The sequence below is a fragment of the Amblyraja radiata genome, chromosome 12 (assembly GCF_010909765.2).
Source record: "Amblyraja radiata isolate CabotCenter1 chromosome 12, sAmbRad1.1.pri, whole genome shotgun sequence".
In the NCBI taxonomy this organism is placed as follows: Eukaryota; Metazoa; Chordata; class Chondrichthyes; order Rajiformes; family Rajidae; genus Amblyraja; species Amblyraja radiata.
In genome coordinates this window covers 22,092,519-22,109,980 of record NC_045967.1, presented here as the reverse complement: position 1 = coordinate 22,109,980, position 17,462 = coordinate 22,092,519, and the positions used below count along the sequence as shown (strand labels likewise).

At 42.7% G+C, this 17,462-nt stretch overlaps 1 protein-coding gene across 7 annotated transcripts in view; it reads right to left on the bottom strand.

Annotated features, from left to right (window-relative positions):
- Positions 1–17,462, bottom strand: part of LOC116979003 (ETS-related transcription factor Elf-1-like) — a 250,808-nt gene that overhangs the window by 96,332 nt on the left and 137,014 nt on the right. For 5 of the 7 annotated variants that reach the window (XM_033030378.1, XM_033030383.1, XM_033030379.1 and 2 more), the window contains one exon: positions 7,652–7,691. The exons of 1 other annotated variant lie outside the window; for it this stretch is intronic. The gene's annotated coding sequence lies outside the window, so the exon portion shown is untranslated. Of the gene's footprint in view, positions 1–7,651; positions 7,692–16,967; positions 17,088–17,462 lie in introns of all 7 variants that reach the window. One more of the 7 variants, XM_033030381.1, reaches the window with a different exon arrangement.

Sequence of the window (17,462 nt, the reverse complement as noted above, 5' to 3'; positions counted from 1 at the left end):
GTTAATGAACCATTAGGAGGCAGTGACCATAACATGGTCAGGTTTAATCAACAATTGGAGAGGGAGAAGAGTAGATCGGAGGTGTCAGTGTTGCAGTTGAATAAAGGGGACTATGGGGCCATGAGGGAGGAGCTGGCCAAAGATACACTAGCAGGGATGACAGTGGAACAAAAATGGCAGGTGTTTCTAGGAATAATACAGAAGGTGCAGGATCAGTTCATTCCTAGGAGGAAGAAAGATTCCAAGGGGAGAAAGGGATGACCATGGCTGACAAGGGGCATCAGGGACAGTATAAAAATTAAAGCGAAGAAGTGCAATGTAGCAAAGATGAGCGGGAAGCAAGCGGATTGGGTAATGTTTAAAGAACAACAGAAGATAACCAAAAAGACAATACGGGGAGAAATGATGAGGTACGAAGGTAAGCTAGCCAAGAATATAAAGCAGGATAGTAAAAGCTTCTTTAGGTATGTGAAGAGGAAAAAATTAGTTAAGACCAAAGTTAGACCCTTGAAGACCGAAAAAGGTGAATTTATTATGGGGAACAAGGAAATGGCAGATGAGTTGAACAGGTACTTTGGATCTGTCTTCACTAAGGAGGATACAAACAATCTTCCTGATATAGTAGTGGCCAGAGGATCTGGGGTGACAGAGGAACTGATAATAAAGAACCATTGAGCAAGTTTCACAGATATCGAGAATTCTCTTAATAATATTGCCAAATATATTCATGTTCAGAGTCGGCCTTTCATTTTAGGCATTAAGATTTATGTAGTACTGACAGTTGCAACATTTAATTAGTGACTATTAATAGTCATTAGTAACTCCTATATACATATTCACCTATTCAACTCACTGTGCCAAAGACCAGGGTTCAATTCTGGCCTCAGGTGCTGCCTGCATGAAATTTACATGTTCTCCTTGTGACCCTGTGCGTTTGCCCAGGTCAACTCCCGCAACCTTAAGATGTGTGGATTGTTAGGTTTATTGGCCGTTGTGTGGGTGAATCTGCAGGGAATTGATGAGAAGGTGGAGAGAATACATAATGGGATTTATGTAGAATTAGTTTAACGTGTAGTTGATGGCCAGCACAGACTCGGTGGGCCGAAGGGCCTGTTTCCGTTCTGTTTCCCTCCATGACGTCTGATGGCAGCAATGTTTTTAATTTGTTGTGAGCTAATAGAGCCTGCGTAAAAATACCACTTACAGAAAGATACACAAAAATGCTGGAGAAACTCAGCGGGTGCAACTCAAGGACTAAAAGTTCCTTCGCTCCATAGATGCTGCTGCACCCGCTGAGTTTCTCCAGCATTTTTGTGTACCTTCGATTTTCCAGCATCTGCAGTTCCTTCTTAAACACTTACAGAAAGATTTCCAGTTGACAAACTGTTAAAGTACAAAAACCACATCTCAGCAGAGTGCAAGATTATTACGTTTTTCAAAAATAAGCTGCTGCCAAAAGATAGATAAACACTTATGAAAGCTTGTGAAAGACCTTTTCCACCCATTTTCATTTTGCACTTTGTGCTTGATCGAATTCAGCTTAGTAGTAAAAATACGTGGCTGCCGATGACATATGGTGTACCACTTAATTCGAGCTGGTCACGGATACTTTCAGAAACCCAGAGTCATATCTTTATCTACAGTGTTTGCATTGGTTCTGTACCATCACTCGGTCTACTCAGATTCAAAAAGTCATGGGATTCGTCCCATTCCAGTAGGCGATACATTAAAGCACTATCCATCAGTGGGGCACTGATGAAGCTGCCATATTTTAAAATAAGACATTAAATAGCAGTTCAATCTGTCCTCTAAGCTGAATGTAAGTTAGCCCTGGACATAGCTTTAAGTTGAGTTGGGTTGCTCTCGCACTGTCCAGCACAACTTTTAGTCATAGAGTCATACAGCGTGGAAACAGGCACTTCGGCCCAACTGTGTAGGAAAGAACTGCAGATGCTGTTTTAAATCGAAGGTAGACACAAAATGCTGGAGTAACTCAGCAGACAGGCAGCATCTCTGGAGAGAAGGAATAGGTGACGTTTCGGGTCGAGACCGTTCTTCAGACTGATGTCAGGGGAGTGGGCGGGACGGGATAGAATGTAGTCGGAGATAGTAAGACTGGTGGGAGAGCTGGGAAGGGGGAGGCGATGGAGAGAGAGGGAAAGCAAGGGCTAGTTGAAGTTAGAGAAGTCAATGTTCATACCGCTGGGGTGTAAACTACCCAAGCAAAATATGAGGTGCTGTTCCTCCAATTTGCGCTGGGCCTCACTCTGACAATAGAGTCAGCCCAGAACAAAAAGGTTGAGAATGGGAGGGGGAGTTAAAGTGCTGAGCAACCGGGAGATCAGGTAGGTTAAGGCGGACTGAGCAGAGGTGTTCAGAGAAACGATCGCCAAGCTTGTGCTTGGTCTCGCCATTGTACAGGAGCTGACACCTGGAACAGCGGATACAGTAGATGAGGTTGGAGGAGGTGCAAGTGAACCTCTGCCTCACCTGAAAAGACTGCCGGGGTCCTGGGATGGGGTCGAGGGGGGGTAAAGGGACAGGTGTTGCATCTCCTGCGGTTGCAGGGGAATGTACCTGGGGAGGGGCTGGTTTGGATGGGAAGGGACGAGTTGACCAGGGAGATGCGGAGGGAACAGTCTCCGCAGAGAGGAGTGGAGATGGGAAGATGTGGCTAGTAGTGACTGGTACTGGATCTCACCGTCTCCATCACAGGAGACAGACTATTGACTGACATCCACTACAAACCTACTGACTCCCATAGCTATCTAGACTACACTACTTTCCACCCTGCTTCCTGTTAAGACTCTATCCCCTACTCCTAATTATTCCGTCTACCCCACATCTGCGCCCAGGATGAGGTTTTCCATACCAGATCATCGGAGATGTCCATATTCTTTAGGACAAATGTATACAGTTTAAAAACACTTTAAGGTGGGAGATTTAATCGAGTTGCTTGTACTCTAAGCTCCAAGTCAGAAGATTGGAGTTAGTTCCACAAATATTAAGTACAAAATCTAGGCCTTACTGAAGGTAAGCTACACTATCCTAGCTGCTACCCAGTGAATCAGCCGAGGCATGTTGCCTCTCAGATGAGTCCAAAGGCTCACAGGGACTTTTCCTTTTTAAACAACCGCTTGAAACAAACCTTGGATTCTCACATAATTTTATTAGAAAAACCTTATGGTCTAGGCATTTGGTTTCTAGGACTTCATAGAATAATAAATATGTCCCTGAACTTGCTACATTGCAATGGCAACAACATTGTAAAGTACCTGGGTGGACAAAAATGCTGGAGAAACTCAGCGGGTGAGGCAGCATCTATGGAGCGAAGGAAATAGGCAATGTTTCGGGCCGAAACTTCTTTGGCAATAATGCAGTTTGGGAGCCTGTGGTTTTGAACAATACTACATAAAAGCAAGCTTTTCCTTTCTATAAAGTGAAACTCAATGATGCTGCATAAAAACGTAAGCACTTTCTTCATAGGAGAAAGATTGGTGATGTTCAGCAAAGATACATTATATTTTCCTTTATATTGTAGTCAAAGATTTCTTTAACTTTCTTATCATTAATATTTCAAGCTCTCCTCTTTCACGACAGTGTGTCATGCTAAAGAACAGTTCCTAAAATAACAGGCCCTGTGGCATATATCTCATGGAGCTACTATTCATGTGCAAAGATTTCATCCCGATTTGACATTAGATTAGATTAGATTAGATTTCCTTTATTGTCATTCAGACCTTTCGGTCTGAACGAAATGCTGTTGCCTGCAGCCATACATGTAATAATAACAACACACAATAAACACAAATTAACATCCACCACAGTGAGTTCACCAAACACCTCCTCACTGTGATGGAGGCAAAAGTCTTAGGGTTACTGTCTCTTCCCTCCTCTTCTCCCTCTGCGTCGAGGCGATACCCCACCGGGCGATGGTATCAGTCCCGCGGTTCAAGCTCCGCGGCCCGGGGGTGGTCGAAGCTGCCGCCCTCCAGTCCAGCGGACGCAGCTGTTGCAACGGGAGCTCCGGAAAACAGGCACCAGCCTGTGACCTGCGAGCTCCCGACATTGTCATCCACTGGCCCGCGGCCGAGCCCCGGATCCAGGTCGCCACTGCCAGAACGCCGTCTCAGCCGCCGGAGCACCGTCTCCGCCCCGCACCGGGCCGCCCACACGGCAGCGTCTCAGCCCCGCACCGGGCTGCCCCCACGGGAGTGCCTTCCAGCCGGGACCCAGGCCGCTCACACGGGAGCGCCTTCCAGCCGGTAGCCGTGCCGCCCGCACGGGAGTGTCTCAGCCCCGCGCCGTCCGCCCTCACCGGAGCGCCGAGTCGTGCCGCTGCCCGGACGTCGCCACAGCTCGAAGACGGCCAGCCTCGCGTTGGTGAGTCCTGGCTGGCTCTACCTCCGGACCCTCGAGGTCGGTAGCAGGTTGGAGGCCGCCAGCTCCGCCACTAGGCCTCAGCGCAGACGGGGGAAGAGAAGGGGGATACAACAAAAAAGTCGCATTCCCCCGAAGGGAGAGACAGAAAGCCCTGTTTAACCCCCCCCCCCCCACACACATAACACCACCTAATAACCAAAAAATTTACTAAACTAGACAAAAAAAACAACACAAAAAAGTAAAAACAGACAGACTGCAGGCGAGCCGCAGCCGTATCACAGCGCCGCCACTTCCGGAGAATTATCCATAAGAATTGAACAGTTTTTCATCGATGTCTACAGAAAGAGCACTGATTCAAACCAAGTGGACAACATCCAGGCTACTTTCTTTGTAAATGCCCACCTCATTTTGCAATAGATATGAGAGTAAGAAATAAATTCAAGATTTAGTCCAAATGGAATTAGAAAAAAAGGCAAATAATTTGAAATAAAAGTAAAAAGTGCTGGAAAATTCAAGCAGCATCTGTGGGATGAACAACAGTCAACATTTTAGATCTGGGAACTTTCATCTGAATGGGAAAGAGGAAAATCAATTGTGCTGTAAAACTGTTCGTTGGACATACTTGAATTTTATTTATTTTACAACATTGCTCAGTGGATGGGAACAAAAGCAAGTTTTAAAATGACAGAAAAGGAGGTGAGAGAGAGAAAGAGCAAAAGGACAGTGTTTTAATGGGGTAGAAAACAGGAGGTTGAATGATACTAGTGGTGGTTGCTGAATGAAGGCGAGCCAGAGGAGATAAAAAATAACTTGGACAGGGGTGAATAGGACACAAATTAAATCTTAAATGCCAGAAGAGAGAAAGCAAAAGCAGAACAGTTTATTGTTAAACTTATTCAATTCATTGTTGAGGTCTCAAGGCTGTAAATGGATCCAGTGGATTGAAAGGCCTGTTTCTTGTTTGAAAAAGATTGCAAAACCTACAGAAAGGGTGTATGAAAAGAAACGTGATGATAAATCAATACAGTTTATTTCAAAATAATGATATGAGGAAACGTAGCCAGATTGAGAACAAACTAATTGTTCAAAAAAGGAACAACCATAACAACAAAATCTATACATAACTAAAGCTCTGATCTTGTCCTCTTCCGGTTTGCACGGTTTTTCTATTTGCGCAAAAACGGTACGCGATAGCGCTACGATTTTTTGCCAGCTCACTCACAATTCTCCTGTGCTGCGAGTGCAACAAGTTTCGTTCCAATCGGTGGTATATTGTAAAAATTGGCAGCGTTTAAAAATCGTATAAACCGCGCATGCGCAGATCGATCTCCTCTCTTGCCAGTCAGCGCTGTGAAAATTGGTCTCTTCTCCTGTCACTCCCCGGGACGATCCACCCCTTCCTGCGCCATCGAATCTTTACTGGAGCTGAGGGACGCTGTGGGTGGCCAGCAGAAGTCTCCAACCGGACACAATTTTCAGAAGGACCGGTAGCGGCGCGGCAATGTAGCCAAACGGAAAGGGGCGAATCTGATCGCGGCGGAGGAGAGCGTCCAGCCCCCGCTGTGAGTCCCAAATGCTCCGCCATCGCAATGCCCCGCAGCTCCAGCCCGTTCCCCTCTGGTCCCCCTCACTGGCTCCTGCCCCCTTCCCCGTGACACCCCCCTCTCCCCCATGGCTCTTCTCCCGTCTTTTCTCCGAGCTCTCCCGCCCACATGCGGAGGAAGAGAGGGGAAAGAAGAGGGAGGGTGAAGAGGAGGGGGAGAGTGTGCTAGGGATGAGGGGAAATGAGCTGCGCCTGTGTAGTTGAGGGCTATGGGTGAGTGGTGGAATATTGCGTTCAGGGACCAAGCCTCCCGAATGACAGGGACCCAATAGGTTCCACTTAGTCTAGTTACCTTTTATAACCAAATTTACTAATGAACTTCATGCTCCTTTTTGGCAAATTATTTTATTTACAGCGGATGATCAGATTATGTGACTAAAATCACCGTCTTTGTATCAGAAAGAATAACAAAAACATTTGGTATGCTCAGATCTGTGAAGACAATAAGAAAGAGGAGAGATGGAGATGGTGATAGCAGAGAAGGGGTGGGGAGGGGAGGGGGATTGAGAGGAGAAAGGGGGAGGGGAAAGGTAGGTTAGGTTAAAGGTTTACTTCAGATAGACCTTCCCGAGCACCTGTAAACACACCTTTGCCTGGTTAATGACAATAAAATTGTATTGTATTGTATTGTATTGTATTAATGTTGTGTTTGTGGGGAGAGAGTTTAATTGCACCCTCTCCACAAAGGAATTAAAAAACGAATTTTCCTTAATCCTTCATCAATTTTTCTTCTTATGTGAAGTTGTTTGTTTAAATAAAATGTAATGATTTTTATCTAGGTACATGAAGTTGGCCTTTACTGGAAGCATTTGATACTACCACAGCTTGTAGTCAGCTCCAAGTACATATTCTTTTATAGTGAGCTGTAATTTTCATGTTCATGGCAACAGACAAAACATTCTTACCTAACAGGCAATGGTCGCATGGCAACTTTGGTTTGACAGTGTGCAATAAACAAAAAAAAGTTTACATTTATATGACAACTGGATTTGAAAGTTATAATTATCGGCCTGGATCTCTCTGACTAATACTATTTACCCAATCAAAGATCTCGGCGTACAGGATTATGGCATTATTCCAGACTTGTGCACGTGCATCTTCAAACAAGGAAGTCCCAGCATCACTGATGAAATCGGGATGCTATCTTTCACACTGCCACAGGCTCCAGATGCTGATGTGGAGCACAATCTAACCGAGTTCCCCAGCATTCGGTTGGATCCAACACTAGGTCGAACCTATCATGGAATCGGGGACCGCTCTAATCTCAATGGAGCTCCAAATTAATATTGAAAGGGGAATTAGATAACGTCATTTAAAAATTGAAAATAAAAAAATAAAAATTGTGGATGCTGGAAATTGCAAAGAAATGCAAAAAATGCCGGAAACATTGATCATCTGTGACTGACTGTCCCAGAGCAGGTAGGTGCCAGCTTGGATAGACCAGGAGTCTCCCGACTTGGGCAGGCCACAGCGAGCTACACCTGGAGGGCTGGGTTAGCATGATCTTGCCTATCGAATCAACACCAGAATCAAACAGGATTTTAGCGTCCAGCACCTTTAAGTATACTGATAAGGTACAACTTAATTCACTTACATTCTGTTTGACCCAAGACAAAATTTCAAGAGGTTGAAAACTACTAAAGTAACTAAAGTAGAGGTACATACCAGTGGATAGCTGCCAGTTTCTCTGTTCTTCTAACAACAGCTGTGGATGAAGGAATAAATAACTTCAATTTGGTTTATTAAGAGGCAATATTTTGAGTAAAGGTCACAGCTAATTTCCACACAGCAAGGTGTTCACCAATATTAAATGAAAGGAATGACCAATTATTTTTGATGCCATTAATATAGATTCATTGAGTGATACAGTGTGGAAACAGGTCCTTCAGCACAACTTGCCCACACCAGCCAACATGTCCCAGCTACACTAGTCCCACTTGCCTGGGTTTGGTCCATATCCCTCCAAACTTGTCCCATCCATGTACCTGTCCAACTGTTTCTTAAACGTTGGGACAGTCTCGGCCTCAACTATCTCCTCAAGCAGCTTGTTCCATACACCCACCACCCATTGTGTGAAAAAGGTTACCCCTCAGGTTCCTATTAAATCTTTTCCCCTTCACCTTGAACCTATGTCCTCTGGTCCTCGACTCTCCTACTCTAGGCAAGAGATTCTGTGTATCTACACAATTTATTCCTCTCATGATTTTATACATTTCTATAAGATCACCCCTCATCCTCCTGCGCTCCAAGGAATAGAGACCCAGCCTACTCAACCTCTCCCTAAAGATCAGACCATTTAGTCCTGTCAATATCCTTGTAAACCTTCTCTGAAACCTTTCAAGCTTGACAATATTTTTCCCATAACATGGTGCGCAGAACTGAACACAATACTCTAAATGCGGACTCACCAACGTCTTATACAACTGCAACATGACCTCCCAACTTCTATACTCAATACTCTGACTGATGAGGGCCAATGTGCCAAAAGCCTTTTTGACCACCTTATCTACCTGCGACTCGACCTCCAAGGAACCATGCACCTGCACTCCTAAATCCCTCTGCTCTACAACACTACCCAGAGGCCTACCATTTACTGTGTTGGTCCTAATGTTAGACTTCCTAGAAAGCAACACCTCACATTTTTCTGTATTAAATTCCATCAACCATTCCTCAGTCAATCGATCCAGATCCTGCTGCAATCTTTCACAACCATCTTCACTATCTGCAAAACCATCCACATTTGTATCATCAGCAAATATGCTAATCTTGCCCTGTATGTTCTCATCCAAATCATTGACGTAGATGACAAACAGTAACGGGCCCAGCACCGAACCCTGAGGCACACCACTAGTCACAGGCCACCAGCAGGAGAAGCAACCTTCCACCATCACCCTCTACTTCCTTCCATGAAGCCAATTTGCTATCCATTCATCTATCTCTCCTTGGATCCCATGCAATCTAACCTATCAGAGCAGCCTACCATGCGGAACCTTGTCGAAAGCCTTATTGAAATCCATGAATACAACATCTACAGCTCTAATGGCCTCATCGATCATTTTGGTCACGTCTTCAAAAAAATCAATCAGATTTGTGAGACACGACCTTCCACGTTCAAAACCATGCTGACTATCCCTAATCAGCCTTTGTCCATCCAAATGCCTGTATAACCTATCCCTCAGAATACTCTCTCGTACCTTTTCAACTACAAATGTTAAGCTCACTGGCCAATAGTTCCCAGCATTTTCCCTGCAGCCCTTCTTGAATAGAGGCACAACATTTGCCACCCTCCAGTCTTCCAGCACCTCTCCTGTATTTAAGGACGACTCGTAAATGTCAACCAGGGCTCCCGCAATTTCCTCTCTCGTTTAGCAAAATGTCCTTGGATATATCTGATCAGGCCCTGTAGATTTGTCTACCTTCATACACGATAGTACCTTCAGTACTTCTTTGACGGTAACACTGACTGCTCTCAAGACACTTCCATTGACTGCCCCGTTTCTCCGTCCTATTGGCTTTCTCCTTGGTAAATACAGAGGAGAAATATTTATTGCTCAAATATATGTGAACAAATTTGCTCCAGCCAGCACTGTGAAATGGCCGTCATTCTGTATAAGCAGCACTGTGCAGGAGAATGGTAAAATGCCGTATAAATTAGGTGGGACACAAATAATGGTCTCAATGAAAAAGAGCCAGACTTCCAAACAATCCATCCATTAAGATGGATTTATATCCATTAATCTGTAAGAGGAAAATTAAACATTCTGATATGCAAAAGAAATTCAAAGCAATGAAATTAAATTTATGCACCTAATTGCTTACTTAAACGGCAGAATCTAAATTATCAGAGACACACGAAGCTGCTGGATTCTTGAGCAAAAAACAAAGTGCTAGAGGAACTCAGTGGGTCAGGCAGCATCGATGGAGGGAAAGGACAGATGACGTTTTGGGTCAGGACTATTTAGCAGACGATGTTGGGTCTGAAGTTGAGCCCTGACCCCGTTTATCCGTTCCCTCCACAAATGCTGATGACCCAATATGTTCCTCCAACACTTTATTTTTATCAATCAAAATTATTTACTGGTTTGATTTGAACATTCCAGTGGATTTGTTTAGTAACCTTAAATACAATACAGAAATCCTGCAAGGAATTTTCTTGGTTACCAATTTCAACACTAGACATTATTACCTATTTGCTTCTTGAAAATGCAAAATATGAGAGATGGAAAGTAAAATCTCACCTCTGCTCCAAAGCTAAATGGGTCCAATTTCTGATTACTTCCAGTTTATGATGGGACAGATCAACAAAAGCAGCAAATCTACCAGGGAGGAGAGGAGAACCGGTGGGCAGAATAACCCACAATGATATTGTGAGTCTTCCCAAATAGGGGTAAAAGCAACAAAATTGCTGATCCATTCTATTGACTGAAGGACGGTGAGGGGCAGAGTCTTTCATTCACTAAGACAAAGTTAGCTTTATGTATTAAAACTGAAATAAAAACAATTGTACAGATCCTGTATAAGGATCATCAACTCTCTGCACAGATGCTGTTTGACCTGCTGAGTATTCTCAGTATTTTCTGCCTTTGCGTCAGATTTTGCATAGCTGCAGTTTTTTGTTGTTCTTTTAACACTATATAAGCTGCAGGCGGGAATGTCCTTTGTATATAGTGTTATTTAGTGTTGCCGTCAAATTTCCATGTACATCATTGCTAGGACATTCAAAATAAGTTGGTTAGGAGTTTCATCAAGAGCAGAATTAGAGACAAACTTGTTAAGACCCATGGAGAAGACCATTACAGGAGCATTTTTTGCTGAGATCTGGACTGTAATTTCTCATCCAACCAGGAAAATGACTAAAGAAAGAGGTTATCTCTTCTCATGGCTTCTACTCCGTGCTGACGTTGACTCCTGTGCGTGTCGTGGTTCCTTGGATACTGTCTGTCCTCCCACAGCTTGCTTAGATGGCCCTCAATTGTGCTGACAAGGTAAATCGTAACCATCTCAATAAACTGTTAAAAGCTTTGTAGATCAATGCAGCTCCCAGACTAAACAAGAGCAGCCATGCTTGAAAAGTGTTGGCACATTTATTCCTTTAACTTTATGACAATACCACCACTGTATAGTAGGAGACTGATGACACAGAGACACACTGATATTGCAGTATAATCTGAAATATGAACCAATGTCAAGCGAAGCAGGCTTAGATTGTGCTTTATCTTAAATTTAAAAACAAGTATGTTTTCTTTCATGTGTAAAGTGACAGATTAAATCCAAAAATGTCAACAACTTTTTTTTTAATAATCCGCAATGATTGCCTTCATTTCCGCTCAGTTTGTCAATCTGTCATTTGCAATGCAGAGTCCCTTTACACTGAACCAAGTATGGGCGCTATGCTCAGCGAGGACAGGATGTATGTGTGGTTCAGGTTACAAAGAAAAACCCTGGCACTCGTAAGATATGGGTGAAAATCATCTCACATGTCAACTAAAGTATTTTCATGGTAGAGTGTAAAACTGCAGATGTTGGAAAGCCAGAACAAAAACAAAGAAACAAAGCACTCTGCGGGTCAAACAACTTCAGTGGGGAAAGAAGGAGTCAAGTGCTTTCGGCTAGATATTTTCAACTTGAGGCAGTCTCTCTATGTAGGGCCAAAACATCTAACTTGCTGCAATGAGCAGGAAATGCACATTAGACTGGAGATCGTAGATAGACAGCAAAGGGAGATAAAGGGGAGAAGAGGGAGGGATGAGGCGTTCGGAGCAGATAGGAGTACTGGGAAGAGGAGTAAGGGAGAGAGAGGGGAGGAAGGGAGAGAGACAGGAAGAAGTTACTCCCAGTAACAGTTTCGGTTTTTCAGATAGAAATAGAACAGTTATCCTTTTGGGCATACATAGTGGTATTGACTAGCTTAGTAACCCAGAATCTAGCTTTACTAGAATTTGACATAACTGCTGAGAAATCGCAAACACAGAAACAGATTCATTTTTAAGTCAAGATTTAGTCAGGATTAAGTCTTTTCGGAAAATGTGTGGCAATTGGAGCAATGGCAATGAAAAAGAGAGCAGTGATCGGGATAAATGGAATGGTTGAAGAAAGAGTAGAATACTACAAGAGGGAAGTGAAAGGCACTAGAGGAGGTCAAGCTAACAGCCCTCTGGTAAAAAGAGCTACACTCAAAGGACAATGTGGTGAGTGGAGGGAGTTGTTTGCATGCTCGGTGGGAGGAAGGTGATGTTGGGATATGAGTGGTGCAAAGCAACAAAATTATAGCATTACCTGTTTTATGCCTGATGATGCATTTTTCTCACTGCTAATTAATGCATCTCATAACAATTTACTGGAGATGGTAAAAAAAGTCCCAGAGATAATAAATTATACCACCATTTGCATTAAAGTCGAAACTAAAAATCTTACTTGTGTGCTTCACCTAAACAATACCTGACTACCAGTTCAAGCACAATGTTTTAATGCATGGAGGCATTTCAGAAAAGGTTTTCTCTACTAATACCAAGAATGGATGCGTTCTCTTGATAAGAAGATAGACACAAAAAACTGGAATAGAAAATAATAATAATAATAATAATAATAATAATAATAATAATAATAATAATAATAATAATAATAATAACTTAGTGGGTCAGACAACATCTATGGAGAAGAGGAATAGGTGACGTTACTCCAGCTTTTGTGTCCATCTTCAGTTTAAACCAGCATCTGCAGTTCCTTCCTACACATGTCGTTCTCTTATAAGATGGACAGGCCAGGCTTGTATTCACTCGAGTTTAGAAGAGTGAGATGTGCCATGTTTAAGACATGATACTGAGATGTTGCCAGCATGAATGTGGAGGAGTAGTTACTTCTTGTAGGAGAATGTAGAACTAGGTGTTACTGTTTTAAAGTAAGGGTCAGCCACTTAAGACAAAAATGAAATGATATTTCTTCTCCTGAAAAGATCATCAGCATTTGGAACTTTCTGCCTCAAAAGCGAGTTGGAAGGCCTTTGAATATTTTTTTATGGTAGGAATTGAAAAGCAGACAGACAAAAATGCAAAGTTGTGGTTTCAGATGGCTCGGACAGAATCATATTAAATTATGTAACAAACTTGAGGGGCTGAGTGACCTACTCATGCTCCTAATTTGATAATATTTGTATGCAGGAACTCTGATAACCCATTGAATAGCATCAAACGGCATCGACATTTTGGTTTTTAATGCTATCTGAAAGATCTGTAAGACTGCGGTAACTATTAGCAACATTTTCAGCATCACAGGACAACAGCAAAAGGAAGGCAGGCACCAAAAATCCTTTGTACCAATTAAACGTTGTAACAAACTAATATAGTTAGTCTATACCTTTCAATTTTGCAAACTATCTGAACAAAAGCAGCACTTAAAAACTAATTTATTAGCTGCAAAACACTTGAGATCTTCTGAGGATGTGAATAACAGAATATAAATTCAAGCTCTTCTTTGCTCATTTCTAAATTAAGTGCTGCTGCCACACGAGTCTAGGGATCCAGGTTCAACTCTGCTGCTGTCAGAATAGAGTTTGCATATTATCTCTGTGACTGCATGCATTTCTCCAGGGTCACTCCGTTTTCTGCCCACATCCCCAGCATGTGTTGTTTGATAAGGTAATTGGCCTTTTACAACTCTCCCTTATGTTGGTATTTGGTGAGAAGATCAATGGGCTGTCAGTGCTCATATGGGGCCAAGGAAAGAGCGTTCACGTCGCGGCCCTGTTTCAACCAATCTTTCCACCACCACGCACAAGAAGCACAAGAAGCGCAAGACAGACACCATTGTGCAGATGCCGAGAAGTGTGTTCAGCTCTGGCTGAACAACTTCTATTCTTGTGTGTGGACTCGATAAGAAGAAGAGTGCTCATATGTTCGAATTGTGATTGTAGGGAAATAAATGGGGGACGCCAATTGATAATATTGCCTTGAGAGCTGGCATAGGATCTGTCAAAATAGAAATTATGCAGAAAGGCCTATGAAGGGCTGTGAAGTGGTCAGTAACATACACAATAACGTCCTCAGAAATCCTGCAGTTATTCTAGAGGATTTCCCACCATGGCCTTCCCAAGGGTATTACGGATAAACAATAAATAATGACCTTGCCATCAATGTCCAGATAAAACTATAACATTGCCTGTTTTCACACCATTTGGCAAAACACACACATTACCAGAATTGTCCATCAGCAGCAGGATACAGTCTGAATGGTTGTGAGGAATCACCCCTTGCTACGTGGTCCATCCCATTTATCCGAAACATTAGCTTTCCCATTAGCTGACTCAAGGCTAGAATCCATCATCCACGTTCTAACAGGATGGCACTTTGTGTAAAAATAGGTATGAAGAGAAATTATTGGTATCTGCCTGGGGTCATCCTAAAGCGCTCAATAAGCAGGGTTCCATGGTCTACAGCTGCTCCGAGGGTACAAACTGAGACAAACATTCATTGTTGCTGGGAGGCCATTGATTCATTGTGAGAGGAGTCTCATGGTCTCCCAGAAATCTGCTGTTCAGCCAGCAGCTAGAGCTGTACATGACCAGTGCACCAGACTCACGCACCTCAACCTCTGAGTTCATGTTGCGGGCCATGTAGAGTAAATGTTGCTTTTGCATACATCCTGTGGGTAACAGGCTGTAAAATGCTGCCCCATCAAACCCTATCAAGAGAACATGGTGAACGGGAATGGTATTGCTGTATCCAAATGTATTGATTATAAATATTGAAAACTTCGCTGTTGTTTCTATTAACTACAGGTAGTTCTACTGTAATGTGAGTTTCCATAATACTAATTGAATATAACGAGATTGATGATTTTGGGAACCGACCAAATTGGTTAGATCACAATTGCAATCCGGATCGCAAGAGCTACTTAAAGTTACTTTGAAAATTGACAAGCAGAAAACAAAAGCTGGCTTGGGGAAAAAATACTTATAGCATCCTGCAGTAATCAGACACCATCGTTTCTGAAGAACAGTCAGTTTCACCACAGAAGGACAATGAAGTTGACAAGCAATCACTTTGATTGCAACGATACTCTGGTCAACAATGTAACATGCAGCCTTTAGTATTTTTAGCTTGCAGTAACAAAGATAAACTTATAGCTATTAAAAAAAGATTAGTTTTTTTAGTGTCTACAGGGAAAATAATTGTTTTTGCCAGTCTGAAATTCTTTAATAATAATAATAATGGATGGGATTTATATAGCGCCTTTCTAATACTCAAGGCGCTTTACATCGCATTATTCATTCACTCCTCAGTCACACTCGGTGGTGGTAAGCTACTTCTGTAGCCACAACTGCCCTAGGGCAGACTGACGGAAGCGTGGCTGCCAATCTGCGCCTACGGCCCCTCCGACCACCACCAATCACTCACACACATTCACACACATTCACACACAGGCAAAGGTGGGTGAAGTGTCTTGCCCAAGGACACAACGACAGTATGCACTCCAAGCGGGATTCGAACCGGCTACCTTCCGGTCGCCAGCCGAACACTTAGCCCATTGATACAATTGCCTTTATAACATGATTTTCTATAATATAATGTTTCTTAGGAATGTGACAAATGCATTATCGAAGAACTACCTGTATGTGCATATTTTCCATGGGATAAAGTATTTAATTCTGTAAAAGAAAATGAAAACTACTTCTTGCTAAATTTTATCCTTAAGGTATATTAACTGCCTTATGGTTTATCTTGGAATTACGTCATGGCTCATCTATATGCAGTTTCTTTGTTACATTGCCATAACATTCCACACACCAGGTTTAGTAATTAACATTGGTTGAATGGTCTCCTGATAGAAACCTGGATCCTCATTCAAGATTGCTCCTCCAGAACGGGGGTGACTTTACACGCTGGCTACTTACATCTATTTCAATCTGACTTCCAATCTCAATTCTAAGACTGTCCCCAGTCCATCAGCCAAACAATCCATCCCACCATTGACCCCCATCTAGTCATAGTCATACAGTGTGGAAACAGGCCCTTCAGCACAACTTGCCCACACCAACCATCTACACTACAAATATCCTATCTATACTTTGCATTGCTTCCAGAAACCTGCCTACATAATCAGAGACCACTCACACCCTGTCATTCTCTCTGCTCTTCACTCCTACTGAGAAGAAGATGTAAAAGCTTGAAAATCCGTACCACCAGATTCAAGAACAGCTTCTTCCCCATTGTTCAATCTTTTGAAATGACCTCTCATATGCTGGGGATGAATTTCCAGATCTTCCAATGTACCATGTTGGGACCCTTGTACTGTTTTTATCTGCACTTTTTCTGTAGTTATAACACCAAATTCTGCAGGTAGACACAAAATGCTGGAGTAACAGCGGGACAGGCAGAGAAGGAATGGAGAGAAGAAATGTGTGACATTTCGGGTCGAGACCCTTCTTCAGACCACATTCTGCATTCAGTCTACTTTCTCTTTTGCACTTCCTGGTGTCCTCATGTGTGATGTGATTGGTCTGGATAACACAGTGTTTCATTGACTTTGCATGCCTCTGACTGAAGAAGTCTGAAGAAGGGTCCCGACCCGAAACATCACCTATCCATGCTCTCCAGAGATGTTGCCTGACCCGCTGAGTTACTCCAGCACTCTTACATTTAAAAAAAAATCAACATCTGCAGTTTCTTGTTTCTAAGGTTTTTCAATGTATCTTGGCACACGTTATAATACTGCTGTCACAAAAACAGGAGTGTGTTTTAGCCATATCAACTAAATTTGATAGGCACCCAAACACACTCACTATCTCGATAACTCTAGTTTATTTGTAGGTTTTAAAGTCCAGCACTATGCAAAAATCAAGGATGTAATAATACACAATGACAATTTTCAAAAATCCTGCTTGTTTAAAAAAAATGTTTTTAAAGGTTAAAGCTTGTAGAATCTAACTATAACCTGGGTTTAATTCTAACCTCAAGTGCTGCGTGTATAGAGTTTGCATATTCACCTTGTGATCATGTGGGATTCCTCCAGTTGCTCTGGTCTCTGCCCATGTCCCAGTTTTGTGTGGATTGTCAGGTTATTTGACCATTGCAAATTGCCTTGATGTATGGGTGGATGGTAGTATCTTAGGGAATTGATGAGAAAATTGATTAATGTAGGATCAGTGTAAATGAGTGTAAATATGCTGCATGCCTCTGTTGGTACTGTATGCAAGATCATACACTTCTGCTCAATATTAGTCCTTTCCTATTTAATTTTCTCAAGAATTGTCCACACGTGGCTATTGGCAAACCTATTGGCAATGTGCTGCAATTTGCAATGGAAGACTCCCTGTAGTAAGAGTAGTAAAGAGCTTTGTTTGCAGACTATCAATATTGTCAACTTTCATAGTTTACTGATCCAAACTGCAACACTGCTTCCTCATTACTGACTCCAACCATCTACCACTAAGTACAATAGTGAGTAATTGCCAGCACTTTCACACACCGACAGTGCCCTC